We start from the raw sequence: 15,512 nt of genomic DNA, 5'->3' as shown, positions 1-15,512 counted from the left end.
TAAACATAACAATTATCAGTAACCGAATTCTAAATATGCTCCTGGTACTCTGCTGTTTTATATGCATAACATAGGATGCTCACAGCAGTCCGTTCTCCAGTCTCCGAGAGGGGAAGCTGCTGACTTCCCCAAGGTCACACAGCTAGTACGTACAGGGACCTGGACTTGAACCTAGGTCTCTCACATTCCAAATCCTGGGCTCTTGGTGCCCATGTCTTATTCTCTTTCCTCTATGTTTTCACCAAAAATAATGAAGAGGAAAAAAAAAATCTCTATTAAAAAATGTGAACTGTATCTGAAAAGCAATGTGGAATATTTTAAATACACTTACTTACATCAGACATTTTCTATGTTACTTACATAAGGCAGGGAGCATAAAAATCAGTAAAATTTAAGTATCTGACACTGAATCAGTAACTCTATTAAAAAAAAAAACAAAAACTCAACAAAGTCAGTCCTAAAATTTGTACTTGTAGAAAATGGCTTGAAGAGAAACTTAAACCAGTTGTATTTTCTGCACATTCATCTAGGGGACCCAGGATAGTACAGATTTAAAATAATAGCTCTATAAACACAGCTTATAAATTAATTTCTGTCAGGTGAGCCTTCAAAACATATCTCAAGTGTGTCGACAGCCTCCTTTGTCTTCCTTTTCTCATCTTTTCGATGTCAGAGTGTTGGCAACACTCTACAGTGAGCCTTTTTCAAGCACGAGTCATGACTTACAATGCTAATAATGCTCAATGTAAAAGCCAAAACTCTTATAATGACCTGTAAACCTTACAGGATCCTCCCTCCCCACGCTCACTCTGACTCCTGTACCTCACTCCAGCCACGCTGGCCTCCTAGCTGGTCCTCACACGGGACACACGCACATGCTGCTCCCACTGCCGGCGAGGGTCTTCACCTGGGCACACGGGCTTGCTCACTGCCTTCTCATCGCTGCCCATGCGACTCCGGGTCAATGAGGCCTGCTCTAGGTTGGCCACCTGATGTAAAAGTGTAGCCTCCCATTCCCACAGGTCTCTTGTCCTTTAACCGGCTTTTTGCTGGTCATTGTACATAATGCCATCGCCCTACACGTGACGTGTTTATTGTCTGCCTCCCTGTACAGTAGCCCTGGTACCCAGAACAGAAGCCGACAGCCTTCTGCTAAATGCTAAATGGCAAATAAATGTTAAAGATGTGAATAAGCGATACACAGAATATAAAAATTTCAGCTATAGCAGATAATAAAAATTCATGAATTACATCACAATTATTGTTAATTATTAGTATTAATAGGGTATAAATTAATTGGAATGTTTTAAATCATGTAACAGTAGGTAAAACAAGAAATTTTTGAAAAAAGCAAATAGTATAGGAATTATAGTTAAGCATTCTGGATAAATAGATTGCTCAGAAAAGTTGGCTGTATTTACACTTAGCAGAAAATTTTTAGTATTTACCTGCCATTTTAATTATTAATGAAATAAATCATTTGCCTTAAATCTCAAGAATGGAATTTTCCCCCAAGATAATAAAAGGTAAAATAAATAATGCCTCTTTGATACTGATAAAAAGCCAATGGTCATGGAAAATTCTAAAGTAAGAGGCCAATTTTCTGATTTTAATGTCAATTGAAACTTAATTATATGACTCAAATATAAATAGTAAAACTGTTCCAATGAGAAAAAAGAAACTGTTGCATGAATTCTCATATATTGAGATTTAAATTTTTCATTTTTTTTCCTGGGGCCTGTAGTTATTGAAGTCACATGATTTTAGTAAGAATAGATCCCATGAAAGTTGAAGATATAAACAAATTATTAAATATAGTTCAATGGTAGATGTATTTCCTTTAATTATAGATGCAAATTATGACACAGAACTTCCTCCTGGCATTACATAATAAACAAAGGAATGCCAAATGTAGTTGGGTCTTTGTTAGTTATACTTTGAAAGATTCTTAAAAAAAAAAAAAGAGAATTCACACACAATGGAACTTACGCTACTGATGCTTAACAGCCTCCTCTTACGTCTGCCTTAGGCCCCGTCCTACTTTCAGAGAGAGCATCACACGCAGGTGCGTGCAGGTGCCCACACACAGGCTACCTTTTTTGAAAGGCAGATTCATCCAGAAATAGTTCCTATACGAACAAATCAACTTTACTGACTTCCGACATGAACTAAGAGATCTCACAATGCATTTTATAACTCGTGCTAGTCATCAATCTGGCACATTAGGCATTTTATTTATCTATTTATTTATTTCTAAGATTTTATTTATTTATTCATGAGAAACACAGAGAGAGAGGCAGAGACACAGGCAGAGGGAGAAGCAGGCTCCCTGCGGGGAGCCCCACGCGGGACTCGATCCCGGGAGCCGGGGTCACGCCCCGTGTGGGCTGAAGGTGGCGCTAAACCGCTGAGCCACCCGGGCTGCCCCCACTGTAGGCATTTTAAAACAGAATCCATTCTGTATCCTGGACATCCTGTCATCACTATCAATTTTTTCTGTAAAAAGTACAATATCAGCTCTAAATTGAGCAGGGTGGTTTTGAAAGACAACTCAGGAACATGAGTATTATCCTCTCCATCTTCTCCTATCTCTGATGGCTTTTGGGAGTAGTTCTGATAAGAAATTAGTTTCTATGAAGGGAAGAATCACTACACTGTATTTCAGGAAAGCTCTAAGAGGAAAAGAGTATGAAACCGGGTTGCAGAGTCAGGCATTTGAGCAGAAGAGCAAATATCGATGAGGAATCTGCTTAAATATTTAAGTACAGACTAACCTATAGTTCACACATTTTATGGCCCTTTTTTCCAGTATAACATTTCAGAGACCCATAACGACCAATAAGAACAGACTTAAATATCCATTTCACCTGGCTGCTAAGAGGTTTTAAAAAACAATGGTCCTGAGACCTACTCCAGCAAAAAGGGTTAGAGAGCCCAAGGATTTTTTTTTTTTTTTTTTTTTGAACCCTACAAATCATGAGACCTTGCTGGAGGTCGATAATGTAAGCTGGGCCTATTAAGGAGTTTGAGGAGTCTGACAGTAAAGAAATCTGCTTAACATCACTTTTTGAAATCGATCATGGGATCTCTCCACAATGCCCACTTACAAACATCATCAAGTGCTGACGAGCCATCTGTTTTATTATTTAATGAAAACTGTAACCCAGCCTATGGTTATTTTCTCAATCATTTTATCTGCCAGAGCAGCCTGTAGATACTTGAGGGATAAATGTGTCCTTGGTTTTATAATTTCTAGGAGACTGCGCAGGAAGCTTACGGGTTGACTAACACGCTGGGAGTTCACGCTGCATAGAGAAGTCTGGTAAATTGATGAAGACAGATTGCCTTCACCACCCCCACCGGCCCCCCCTCCCCGCTCATCAAGTAGGTTCGTCTGTCCTGGCAGTTTGGAGGCTTGCGGTAAAGATATTTTGAAAGCAATGACAGGGTGGATGACCAAGCTCGGGGTGCTTTTAAGTTTCTCAGAGGCTTCTTTTCCTATGAGGAATGTGGGATATCTTAGCTTCCTCTGGACAAAGCGAGAAGGAGAGAGACACCTAGAGAGTAGCAGTTCTGAATTGTCAATTCTGCCGGCAGCACAGCAGGTAAAAGTCACTTTGCACTTCGTGTATTTCCCACCAATATCCATTTGTGAACAGAATAAGAAGGAGAGGAAGACACAGCACGAGAATGAGAAATGATGGGAAGAGGAGGGAGAAAACAATAGTCTCCTATTTCTCTTCCCTAACCTAGAACGCTTCTTACTGTTTTAAACAACGTGGCATCTCATTTGGATTCGTATATATTGGTCACATAATCAGGGTCCTTTCATTCTCCCTGAAATCTTACTAATCCAGAAGAAATTAATTTGATCCTATGTTTACTGAGATAGAGGAAACATTTTTCTATGAGAAAATATTCTGCAAATGAAATTTAAAAATCTTGTTTTCTTTCCAAGCACGTCTCTCTCCTAATCCTTTCCTTATTTGAGTTTCTTACTGTAGTCTATTTTCTTTGGACATTATTTAAAAAAAAGATACTTATTTAAAAAAAAAAGCAGTAACTGGGCTCCATGACGATATGAGATCAGTGACTCATATCTTTTGTGTGAAGTTAGTGACGGACAGACAGGTCATGGAGAGTTATTAAGGTGTTAGACAACTGGCCTCTCCCAGAATCAAGCTAAATTCATTACTGCGCATAACTCTAGAATTGAATAAAAATAAAATATTGAGGTGATTTTTTTAATTAAAAAGAGTATTAAGATTGGTAGTATTCTCTGATAGGTCATCTTTGCCCCATACCCAATATTATTTTAAAAAGATAATTTTTTGTTAAAGGTCGAAACGTACATAATTTAGGAGAGCAATTCAGAAAAACACAAAGACAAAAATTAAAATTTCTTTAAATGCCCCAATCATAAATAATAGGTCATACCCTTTTGTAAATAAAATTCCAGTTTTCATTCTATAAAATCTAATTATACATTGCAATTCTGATTTAGTTTGACTCTTTTATTTTTGATTCTTTTAATGAAGTATAAACATCTCCTCACATTATTTAAATATCCCAACATGTGCTTTTTAATGAAAGCATAATACTTCATTTTATGGATGTACCATGATTTATTAAACCACTATTCCATTAGAATTTAGATTTTTCCTCTATTTTTTCTTACCATAGAGTATACAGTATGTCCTTACATTCTTTTTTTTTTAAAGTCTTTTTTTTTAAAGATTTTATTTATTTACTTATTTATTTTTATTTTTATTTTTTATGATAGTCACAGAGAGAGAGAGAGAGAGAGAGGGGCAGAGACACAGGCAGAGGGAGAAGCAGGCTCCATGCACCAGGAGCCCGACGTGGGATTCGATCCCGGGTCTCCAGGATCGCGCCCTGGGCCAAAGGCAGGCGCCAAACCGCTGTGCCACCCAGGGACCCCATGTCCTTACATTCTTACATATATATAATCTTACGGTATAATTTGTTTAACCCATCTCTTATGGTTTCCTTGGGGTAAATTCCTAAACATATATTGTTAGTTTAAGTGGTGCTGTGGACTGAACTGTGTCCACCCTGAATGAAAATTCATATGTTGAAGTCCTATCCCCCAGTGTTACTATACTTGAAGATGGTACTTTTAAGGGATGATTAAGGTTAAGAGAGGTCAGTCACAGGGTGGGGCAGTAATGTGACAGGGTGGTGGCCTTGTAAGAAGAGGGAGGGAGAAATTTCTGAGGACACGGGGAGAAGGCAGTCATCTGTAAGCCAGGAAGACAGTCTTCCCCAGAACCTGACTGTGCTGACAGCCTGATCTCCGACTTCCACTGTCCAGAACTGTGAGAAAATAAATTTTTGTTTAAGCCACCCAGGTGATGGAATTTTGTTATGGCAGCCCAAGCTAAGACAAATGCAATGATATTTTCAACATTCGATAGATATGACAAAATTGCTTTTTAAGAAAGTACTTACTTATCAGTTTGCACTGTGACCCATGTGCATAAAATGATTAAAATCCCTGTAACCTCATCAAATGCATTTTTTATCACTTGTTATAATCATTTTCAATTTTATACATAAAAGGGGTATTTCATTGTCTTAATCTATTAATTTCTGTGTGGTAAAATGATACAATTCTTCTGGTTTACACAGGGTCCTTCCATGGGTCATAAAAATCATTGCATTTGATTCATTAAGAATAATGTTTAATTGTGAACTCAACTTACTAAGTGCCCCCAACATTTCACCCATAAATTTGTAAACAGATGGTCCCATGCCATTCATTTCCTTACTTAACAAATATTTATTGAGTACCTGCCTAGGTCATAAGGATAATATAAGCACAACAGAAATGTCTCCTGCCCTAATGGAATTTATAATAGGGAAAGGTATAAAAAAGAAAAATCAGACTGTAACACACAATTAAATTGAAGAAGGGCAAAAGCACAAAGCTTTGAAGTCATATAGGTTTTTGGGGAAGGAGTCAGTTTGGGAATGATATTTAGGTTAAGATGTGATAGACGAGAAGCAGTTAATTAGCTGGAACCCGAGGCAGAGGTCATAGAAAAGGCTCCAACAGGTTCTCCAGAGAGAGCTTCAAATATTTTTTTTCAAAATACAAATTTTATCATGTGACTTTTTCTCCTCATATAGTGGACTGACTTGATACTCCAAAAATCCCTTTCCACTACCAAACACCTCAACACTATGTTAGCTATAACAAGCAGTTAAATGTTGTATTGCACTTAGAAGAAAGTTAAAAAAAATTTTTCCCCAAGGCCAGAAAAAAGAAAATGATACAGAAACTGAAACTAAAGTAGGGGTAACTGTGAACACCAGGGCTGCCTGGGGGAAAATGTGGGTACCAAGGGGGCTTCACCGCTATGTTTAAGAGAATGCACCACTGGGTCAGTGACCCACAGACTGCAGAACCTGAGATTCCTGCAAAAATTGAGGCCATGAATGGGCTGTACTATCAGTTAAGGGGTGGTCCAGAAAGAATCAATATTCTTGTAAGGAGGAGCCAATGAGGAAATCTGTTTCTACAACATCTACAGAGTGAGTGAAAGAGGCTTTCCTGAGAATATGCACCATATGTCTGGCCTCATTCAACTGAGTACTACCTACGGAATCAAGAAATCCCCAGGATAAGGAAATACAGTAGCTCTAGTCGTACTTCTCGACCACCAAATAAAAGCAAATCCTCTTTAGAAAAAAGTATTCTCAACCCAGGCCTTTTAGAATTCCCATAATGTCAAAATGTATGCTTACTTAAAAAAAAAAAAAAAAAAAAGCTAGCCGAATAAGAAAACAGTGACCATGGCAAAAATGTCAGTGGAAACAAGACACAAACACCTAGAAAATTAAGTTATTGAAATTGATCAGAATATAAAATAACTATAAAATCCCTAAGGAAAAAAAGAGGAAGGGATAAAAACCAAGAATTAGATCAGAGATACTCAGAAATAATCAAATGGGTTTTAAAAAGAAGTGAATAGTATTTCCAGAACTAAAATATTTAGTAATTGAAGTTAACAATATGTGGGTTGAAAAGTAGATGTTACAGCTAACGAGAGAATTAAGTAGAGTAAGGGTTGGGAACTATAGCCCACCACCTGCTTTTATGAATAAAATTTTATTAGAGCACAAACCATATTCATTTACATATTGCTCATGGCTCTTTTTGCACTAAAACACAGAGTTGAACAATTGTGGAGGAGACCATATGGCCCACAAAGCCCAAAAGATTTAGTTATGTTTACTATCTGGCCCTTTATAGAAAAAAACTTTGCCAAGTTCTGAACCAGAGGAAGAGAACGAAAAAAAACAAAAACAAAAACAAAAACAAAAAAAACCATAGAAGGCAGCTGGAGAATTAAGTAGGCAAAATATGTACTACAGACGTTAACAGATACAGAAAATAAAACGCCTCATATATGGAGCTTTGGAATTTTAGAAAAGAGTGAGATTCAAGAAGCAGTATTTAAAGAGATAACAATATTCCAGGATGGTGGCAAATAGGGATCTTCACTTCCAAATCTGAGTGAATTCAAAGAAATCCACTTTACTCAGTATCAGGGCACATGGATCAGAAATCCACAGGAATCCCGAACAGAATCCATGACGAGGAATCCACGTGTAGATATGTTATGGTGAATCCACAAAACATGAAGAAAGAACAAAATAATCTTTGCACTATCCAGAGAGCAAAGACACATCCCCCTCAAAAGACAGGCAATTAGCTTGCCGACAGCCTTCTCATCGGTCACAAAGGAGCCGCAAGAAAGTGAAAGTCTTCAAAGTTCTCAGAGAAAGTCACTGTCAATCCAGAACTATACACCTAGCAAAATTTTCTTTAAAAAAATGTGGATGAAACAAGCACAATTCCAAATAAAGATTCACTACATATAGGTGCTCCGTTATAGGACATCCCAAAGAATATACTTTAGGAAAAAGGAAAATAATTTCTAACCTAAGCTAGTATTGAGTATAAAACAGAAAATAAACAAAAAAGTATACACCTAAAATACCAGGCAAAATAAGCACCTGAGCAAGGAAGGGCGTGACTGCAGAGAAATGTTCCAAGGTCTCTCCATTTCTCAGAAGGAGGGGAAATTTGTGGATTAGCATAATACTTTAAAATTTTAGCAATATGCAGAGTAAAATCTTAATGTTGGAAAATGTAAACTACTGAGGGGAAAAAAATAGAAGAACCTGGACGAAACAAGAAGGCAAGAAAAGAAACAAAAAGCTTACAAACATGAGTCAAAAAAGAAATGCCAAAATAAAATGGTAGAAATCGATTTACTTACATCAACACACACCCTAATTGTAAGTGGACTAAACTGGAGTAAAACCCAGAAATCATCATAATGGAGAATTAAATCAGAATCTTGTTTGCTATTTGTAACATAACACAAAAACCCAAGAATACAAAAAGGCTGAAAGTACGAATAAACGTATTAGACAAATACCCCCCCAAAAAAGGTTACATTAACAACCACCTAAATAAACTAGAATGCAAAAATACATCGTTAGTTATGAAAGGGGTCATCAGATAATAGTAATTTCCATTTACCAGGAAGATTTAGCAGTTTTAAACTTGAATCTACCTAATAAGCTGCCTCAAAATATACAATGCAAAAATTAGCATGAAAGACTGAGGAACTGCCACAGATCAGAGGAGGCGGGACAATGGAATGCAACATGGATGGCATCCTGAGTTGGACCTTGAAACAGGAAAAAAGGACATTAATTTAAAAACTGGACTGGTGAGGTCCAAATAAGAACGGGCGGTGAGGTCACGGTAATGTGCCAATGTCGGGTTCTTAGTTCCGACAAAAGTACCCTAATAGAGGACGGTGATGTCAGGGGAAACAAATACAGAAAGTCCCTGTAATGTCCTCGCAGTTTTCCTGTAAACCTAAAATTATTCTAAAAAAGTTGATTAAAAAAAATTAAGCAAAAGGGGAAGAAGCAGTACAGTTTAAGAAAGCCGGTAAGTTACACCTTAGAAAAGACCTTCGGGCAAGAGGAACTGAAGGGAAAGAAGGGAAGGTAAAAATAAACAGTACGGCACAGGCCGAAAGTGCACGTAGTGCAAAAAGCACCACGAGAGCCGCCCGAACTTACCACCGGGGCACCCGGGGGCTTCGGGAACGCACCGTTTCCTGGCGGCCCTAACTGACCAAGCTCACTCAAGAGGTCAGGGGAAAGCCTTGAACTACAGGGCGGCCCCACTCGGTAGGTGAACAACCTTTCCGCAGGGACGTCTCAAAGCCCCGATGGTTTTAAAGAGGACTTATTGATAAATGTCAAAAAAAATAGATATTATCTGTCGATTGGCACAGAGAGCGAGCTGGAGGGCGCCGGCCCACTCGAGGCCCTCGCCTGGGTCGCGCGTCCTGACCAGCAGCCCGAGAGGCAGGGGGGCGCCGATCTTGCCGTCAGCGCAGACCCAGAGTCTCCGAACCGGGTGGCAGCGGGAAGGGGCACGGGGCGCCCACAGCCGTCTGCCCGGGTGCCGCCGCGTCACGCGCTGCTGAAACCTCGGCACCCGGGGAAGCACGCGGAACCCACCCGAGGACCGCAAGCCTCCCGCACCTAACTCCAGAGGCTAAGGCTCTCAAGGCCCCTTCTTAAGAGAAGCTACCCCCCCCCAGCATGGGGTCGGGGTGGGGTGGGGGCACCTCCTGCCTCTGCTTGAACCTGACGGGATCCTGGCGCACAGTGAGGGAGCCCTTGGTGTCGGCTCCTCAACGATTTGTCCTCGGGGGCTCTTCACGTATTAGCCCCAAGTCTAGGAACCGTGCGCTGTGACTGAAGGACGCGGAGGCCAAACAGAAGCCACGAACAGGCCACCTGGGTGGCTGTTCCCGGGTGACGGCCTTACCTTGGACGGCCGCATTCCTCGCTCCTGCTTTGGGCCACGTCTTGGCCATGGGCCCGTCAGAGCCACCGTGTGTTCCGGCGGCGTGACGTAGAACACGATGCCACAGTTATTCATAGTGAACAGGGGGGAAACTGAGGCTCAGACAGGACCAACTGCTCAGAATGGAACAGCTCATAAATGGGAGAGCCCGAGGGAAGGCACGCGGTGAGTGCGGCCTCAGCGCCGATGGCAGCACGCCCGCCAGCACCTCGGGTTTCGTGCGTCTGCTCCAGAAGGCCATGGTCACCTCGCCTAGCACGAAGGCCACGCTCGGCGCGGAGGGACGTCGTCGCTGGGCGAGCCTGACGGCGGCAGATCTGAGGCCGTTCTCTAGTTTCCGACAGAATCCACGAGGGACCCGCAGAGCATAGTTCAAAGGCACGGGTCGGCCGCTGTGCGTCTACCTGTGCAGCAGGACGAACCCGTCCCGCCGCCGCTGCCTTATGGGAGGACAAGCCTCGCTCCCGGCATCTGAGCTGCTGGCTCCCGGGTCCCAGAAACGAGTCTCTAGCTTCGCGGCGGACGCGACCTGCACTTCTTTTCTCTCAGTCGTGCGTCAGGGACCAGAATCAAGACGCCGCAGGGGAAATGAAGGAGGTGAGGAACCGTCCCCGGGCTACGCTGACGCAGCTACCTGGGATGTTGCTCGGAAATGCATCCTGGTCTTTAGAAGGAGAGACGAGAAGTGGAGGGACGGTTTCTGAAGGGGAAGGTAAGAGACGACATCGTCTGAGGAGGAGACCCCATGGGCGAGGGGACTGGCCTGAGGGCTCCCTACCACCCTGCGGCAGAGCAGGGGGCACGAGGGCGGCCCTGACTCTGCCTGTAGTCTGGAGGCCTGGCCCAGCCCCGGCCCTGCCCTCGGGAGGCCCCACCCAGGTCGGGACCTGCCCCGGGAAGGCCGCGTCCTGAGGGCCGTGGGGGACCTGCCCCGGGAAGGCCGCGCTGTGAGGGCTGTGGGGGACCTGCCCCGGGAAGGCTGCGCAGTGAGGGCCATGAGGGGCTGTGGAGGATCTGCCCCGGGAAGGCTGCGTCCTGAGGGCTGTGGGGGACCTGCCCCGGGAAGGCCGTGTCCTGAGGGCCGTGGGGGACCTGCCCCCGGAAGGCCGCGCTGTGAGGGCCGTGGGGGACCTGCCCTGGGAAGGCTGCGTCCTGAAGGCCGTGAGGGGCTGTGAGGGACCTGCCCCGGGAAGGCTGCGTCCTGAGGGCCGTGGGGGACCTGCCCCGGGAAGGCCGCGCCCTGCGGGGCCCGGGTCAGGTGCAGAGCGGCCCCCACAGCCCCGCAGCCGCGGGAGAGCCTGCGAAGACGTGCACACACATCTCAGGGAGAACCGAGACAGAAAAGCCATTTTGTGTCGCCGCGTTCGTTTCCGTCCGTCAGCCTGACCAGCCAAACCTCAAAGCCTGAGCAGCACGTGGGCCCCGAGCCTGCCGAAGGGCGCGCTCGGCCGAGTCCCTGTCTCCCTGCCTCCGGCCCTCGAGGCCGGGCCTCCACCCGGGAGTGTGTCTGTGTGTCCTGGACGCAGGTGTTCCCCTGGTCCTTCCTGCTTCTGGTCGGCCTCGGTCTCAGGGCCGGCCACGCCTTCGCTGCTTAACCCTGTTCCTTTATTCCTGCCGGGCTCCGGGCTGTTCGGCGACGGGGCGGCGCGGGGCACCGGGGTCAATGCGGGGGAACCGCCTCCGGAACCTTCCACACGCGGCGGCAGGGCTGTCCCGACCCGGCTGCCCGAGGACGTAGCTCAGGTAATGAGCGCGGCGGTGCCCTGACCGGGCACCCGGACGGGCAGAGAACGGTCCCGGGAGCCGGGTTACTGCGCCCGACGCGGGAGGGCCCGACCGCACACGCGCCGCGACAGCCGCACCGGGCCGGGCTCTAAGGGACGGCGGCGCGGCCTCGTTCTCGCCCTGTGCTCCCCTCGCGGTTCACGTCCCGGGGCTGGGGCACGGGGAGGCCGGCAGAAGAGGGCAAGCACCGCTGCCCCGCGCCGGGAGCCGTCCTCCGACACGCGGCACCTCGGGGGGCCGGGAAGGTTAGGCGCTGGCCCCCCTGGCTCCCTGCGCGGATCTCAGTCAGACTTCAGGGGCCACCCTTGGCCGCCTCTGATTCTTTGGCTGTGACGCGCGGCGTTTCTGAATGACATCTGAGCGTCTGAGGACACGGAACGCCACACCCTTCAGTGTATCTTTGATAACGTCCACCTTCAGCGGAGGTTCAGATTTCCCTAGAACCTTCATTTCTCCCTTTTTCTTTCCCCTTAAGCTCCATGTGACCCAAATGTTGAATCTCGGACTGACTCCAGCTGGTTTTACGCCACCCAGAGGCACCGGGAAATGGACACATTTCAGCCTGGAAAACTGATTTCGCGTGCACTGTTGAGCATAAGACGCGCACAAACATACAAACACATCTTAAATTACACTTTACAGTGTACATTATAAAGAAAACAATAGTTTTACAGAATAAAAGTAACTATGGCAACCTGCAGATTCAAATCAGGCTGCCTCCAAGGCAGCGGTTTCCAGGTGCCTCAGTAACTTTCCATTAAAATGTGTCTCAAATACACGTTTTGGGAAAGCGTTACCTGGATCTCCTACTTCACGTTCTCTATTTAATTATCCCTTTTGGTGTTGAGGACGAAACCCACCTGATCATACAAAATTCTTTGAGGATGTCTGTTTTGCTGCGATCTTTTTATCGTCTCGTGCGTCAGAGTCCTAACCCTGGGAGACGGTCTTTTGACATCAACTGGTCGGGAGGGAGTCAGACAGAAAGGACCAGGAGCCAAGAAACTGGGTTCGTGCAACAGCAGCTCAGGTGGGCTGTCCGTGAGCCCTCACGACGGTGCCGCCTCCTGACTGTCCACCCCACCCCCAACAGCGACGTTTGCGGACTGCAGATGGTTTAGTTTGGGGTCCTGAGAAGCAGGACTACGATCTGCAGCTTCTCCTCATTCCCAAGGAAGGCTGAGCTCCGTAACGAGGTACAAGCCTGAAGAGAAGCTGAGACTAGGCCTGGCTTTACATCACTGTGGGAGGACAGGCAGCAACGATGATGATGTCAGTCCAACAAATACTCACTGTGTGCCCACAACATGCAAGGAATGGGGTACATCCTCCTCCTCCTGCAGCGCGTAACGGGTGAGGAGAACTGGCTATTGCCTTCAAAATACCTCAGGAGACGGGCAGAGCCGCGTGTTGGACTCAGCACTGGGTTTGCATGATCAAGTTCTTAAGGAAACTCCAGGTAGCAGGTGTGTAGGGTCCGCATTAGCAGAGGGCTCCTTCGAGGAGTTTTATGACCTCCGACTACCACAAACTTGGAAACAGACATTACGGGGAGAATTACGAGTTGCCTGGGGTAAAGGTTACGCAGGGACGGATACTCGGAGACAAGTCTGGGTAGGGGGGAAAGAACAACACTGGGAAAGCTCTAATCTGTAGTTCTGGAGGCGACTGCTGGACGACGTCGCAGGGAGAGAGTGTGGCGGGGGAGAAATGGATCAAGATAAACAAGCAGGAAGAAGGCGGCTGGAGTTCAGAGGGTGCCCGGGCAATGACCGAGGCCACCCCGAGAGGTGCTGCAAAGGCGGAAGGCGGCAGCAGCATTGCACGGGGCCGAGGAGGTGGAGGGAAGACGCATGAAAACGACCAGGCCATGAAGGAAGTGATGTTAACACTAGTGCAGTCATTTGTTCATTCTTGGAATGTTTGCTGAACACTTACTTTGTGCCACGGGTGTTACTTTTTCCCAGGCACCCTAACAGCCAAAAAAGGGACAGGAGCTGCTTTAGTGAGATGATGGACTTAAATTTTTTTGAAAACATTTGTTTATTTTGGAGGAGGTTGGAGGGGCGGAGGGAGAGGAGAGAATCCCAAGTAGAACCCGTGCGAGCCCGACGCAGGGCTTGATCCCACGACCCTGAGATCATGACCTGGGCCGAAGTGGAGAGCTGGATGCTGAACCCACTGAGCGGCCCGGGTGCCCCAAGATGTGGACTTAATTTTATACCCAGAGAGTTCAAAGTGCCGGGACATTCAGGCTGTCAACTGTCGACAGGGTCAGTCTAGGAGAGTGACTGGTTTGGAGTCATCTGTATAAAGGCAGGTCACTGGGGCTGCGGAAAGGGGCAAGACCACCGAAGTACGACTTTCCTGTAAAGTAGAAACGTTCTCAGGGCAGAGCAAGTTCAGGAACAGATGTGAGAAAAGAACGCTACTGCCCTCGGGCGTCTGGAGGAACAAAAATCGTCAGCAAAGAGATGGTCGAGAATAACCGAGACAGAGCGGAGGTGAGATGGTGCTGCCTCGGGAGGCACGCGGCGGCTCGACAGGCACGAGGTCCGGAGCGCCAGCTCTCCGATGGGAGTGAGGAGGGAAGCTGCCAATGGGCCACGGAGGAGGCTGTCGCTGCGTCTACGTCAGGAAGCCGGGGATGGACGGAGACGGGTGTTTGGTGGGGAAGACAGAGAGCAACGCCAGGTGGCTTCAGGGCGTGAGTGTATACGTGAGGGATCGTTGTTCATGAGACCCAGAGAGAGGTGGAGACCCAGGCCGAGGGAGCAGCAGGCTCCCCACGGGGACCCAACGTGGGACTCGATCCCGGGACCCGGGGTCACGGCCTGGGCCCAAGGCGGCCGCTGCGCTGCGGAGCCCCCAGATAACAGTATTTTAGACCATGCCGGTTGCCCCGCAGCTCCTGAGGGTCCACGTGCCAGGCACTGTCCCGAGTCCCTGGTGCACGTTCACGCACTGGGTCTGACACACGCTACGCTGCATGGGTCTCGCAGGCGGGGGGCTCCGACACGACCGCATCAGGAGGCTAGCCTCGCCTGCACCACCGAGGCGTGTTTCCCGGAACCCAGGCAGCCGGACCTCACAGCCCTCAAGCACCCTGTGGCGCCGTGAGGCTGGCAAAAGCTCACGCAGGCTCGTCGGAAGAAAGGAAGTACGAAAGGAGTGGGAGGGCATAATGGTAGAACAGCCCCAAGGGGGTGGGAGAAAGGGCGCCTGCCTAGTGGGAGGAGCCCCAGTACAGGGTCCCTGGGAAGAGAGGGGCTGAGACGGGGAGAGATTTTGAACTTCGAGGAACACGGGTGCGGGAACCCGCCTCGGGGGATATTTTTACCCCGTGGGCTCCGAACCAAAAGGGGGCCCTTCTTCCTAGAGTACAGGTGAGGGAGAGGGCTGAGAGGCGACTCCACAGAAACCTCCTCATGTCTGTTGCTTTATCAGCGGAAGCTTCCGCCGCGGTGGAAAAGCAAGAACCCCCAGGTGGACCCGGGCCTATCGACGAGCCTCACCCAGACGTGCGTGTGCACAACAACGGGCTACAGAGGACACTTCAGCTGTGCAGACCCTAGAACTGGGTGGTACCTAAGAACCAGAAGGCAACTTCTGATCTCATAGACATTCTCTTCCTTTCTCTTTCAAGTGGCTTTAACGGCAAAAAGAAACATAAAGTGCAGCCCACCTAAATCAACAAGCATATTGATGTACATTTTCCTTTGTGGGTTTTTTTTCCCGCCTCTTGCGAGAAGTGTTTGCTATTTAAAATCTGTTACTAGGTGATTGTGGCCAAGCA

General features: G+C 46.9%; 1 protein-coding gene and 1 long non-coding RNA gene across 23 annotated transcripts in view; one reads left to right on the top strand and one right to left on the bottom strand.

Moving 5' to 3' along the window:
- The window catches only part of CADPS2 (calcium dependent secretion activator 2), a 452,677-nt gene that overhangs the window by 108,989 nt on the left and 328,176 nt on the right, over positions 1–15,512 (bottom strand). The window lies entirely within an intron of this gene.
- LOC144288482 (uncharacterized) lies at positions 12,337–15,426 on the top strand. The gene is made up of 2 exons (XR_013356337.1): positions 12,337–14,903; positions 15,164–15,426. It is a non-coding gene; the product is annotated as an uncharacterized LOC144288482 (long non-coding RNA).

Source organism: Canis aureus, chromosome 18, assembly GCF_053574225.1.
Source record: "Canis aureus isolate CA01 chromosome 18, VMU_Caureus_v.1.0, whole genome shotgun sequence".
In the NCBI taxonomy this organism is placed as follows: Eukaryota; Metazoa; Chordata; class Mammalia; order Carnivora; family Canidae; genus Canis; species Canis aureus.
Note: the sequence above shows the minus strand (reverse complement) of the source record. Positions and strands in the feature narration are given on the sequence as shown.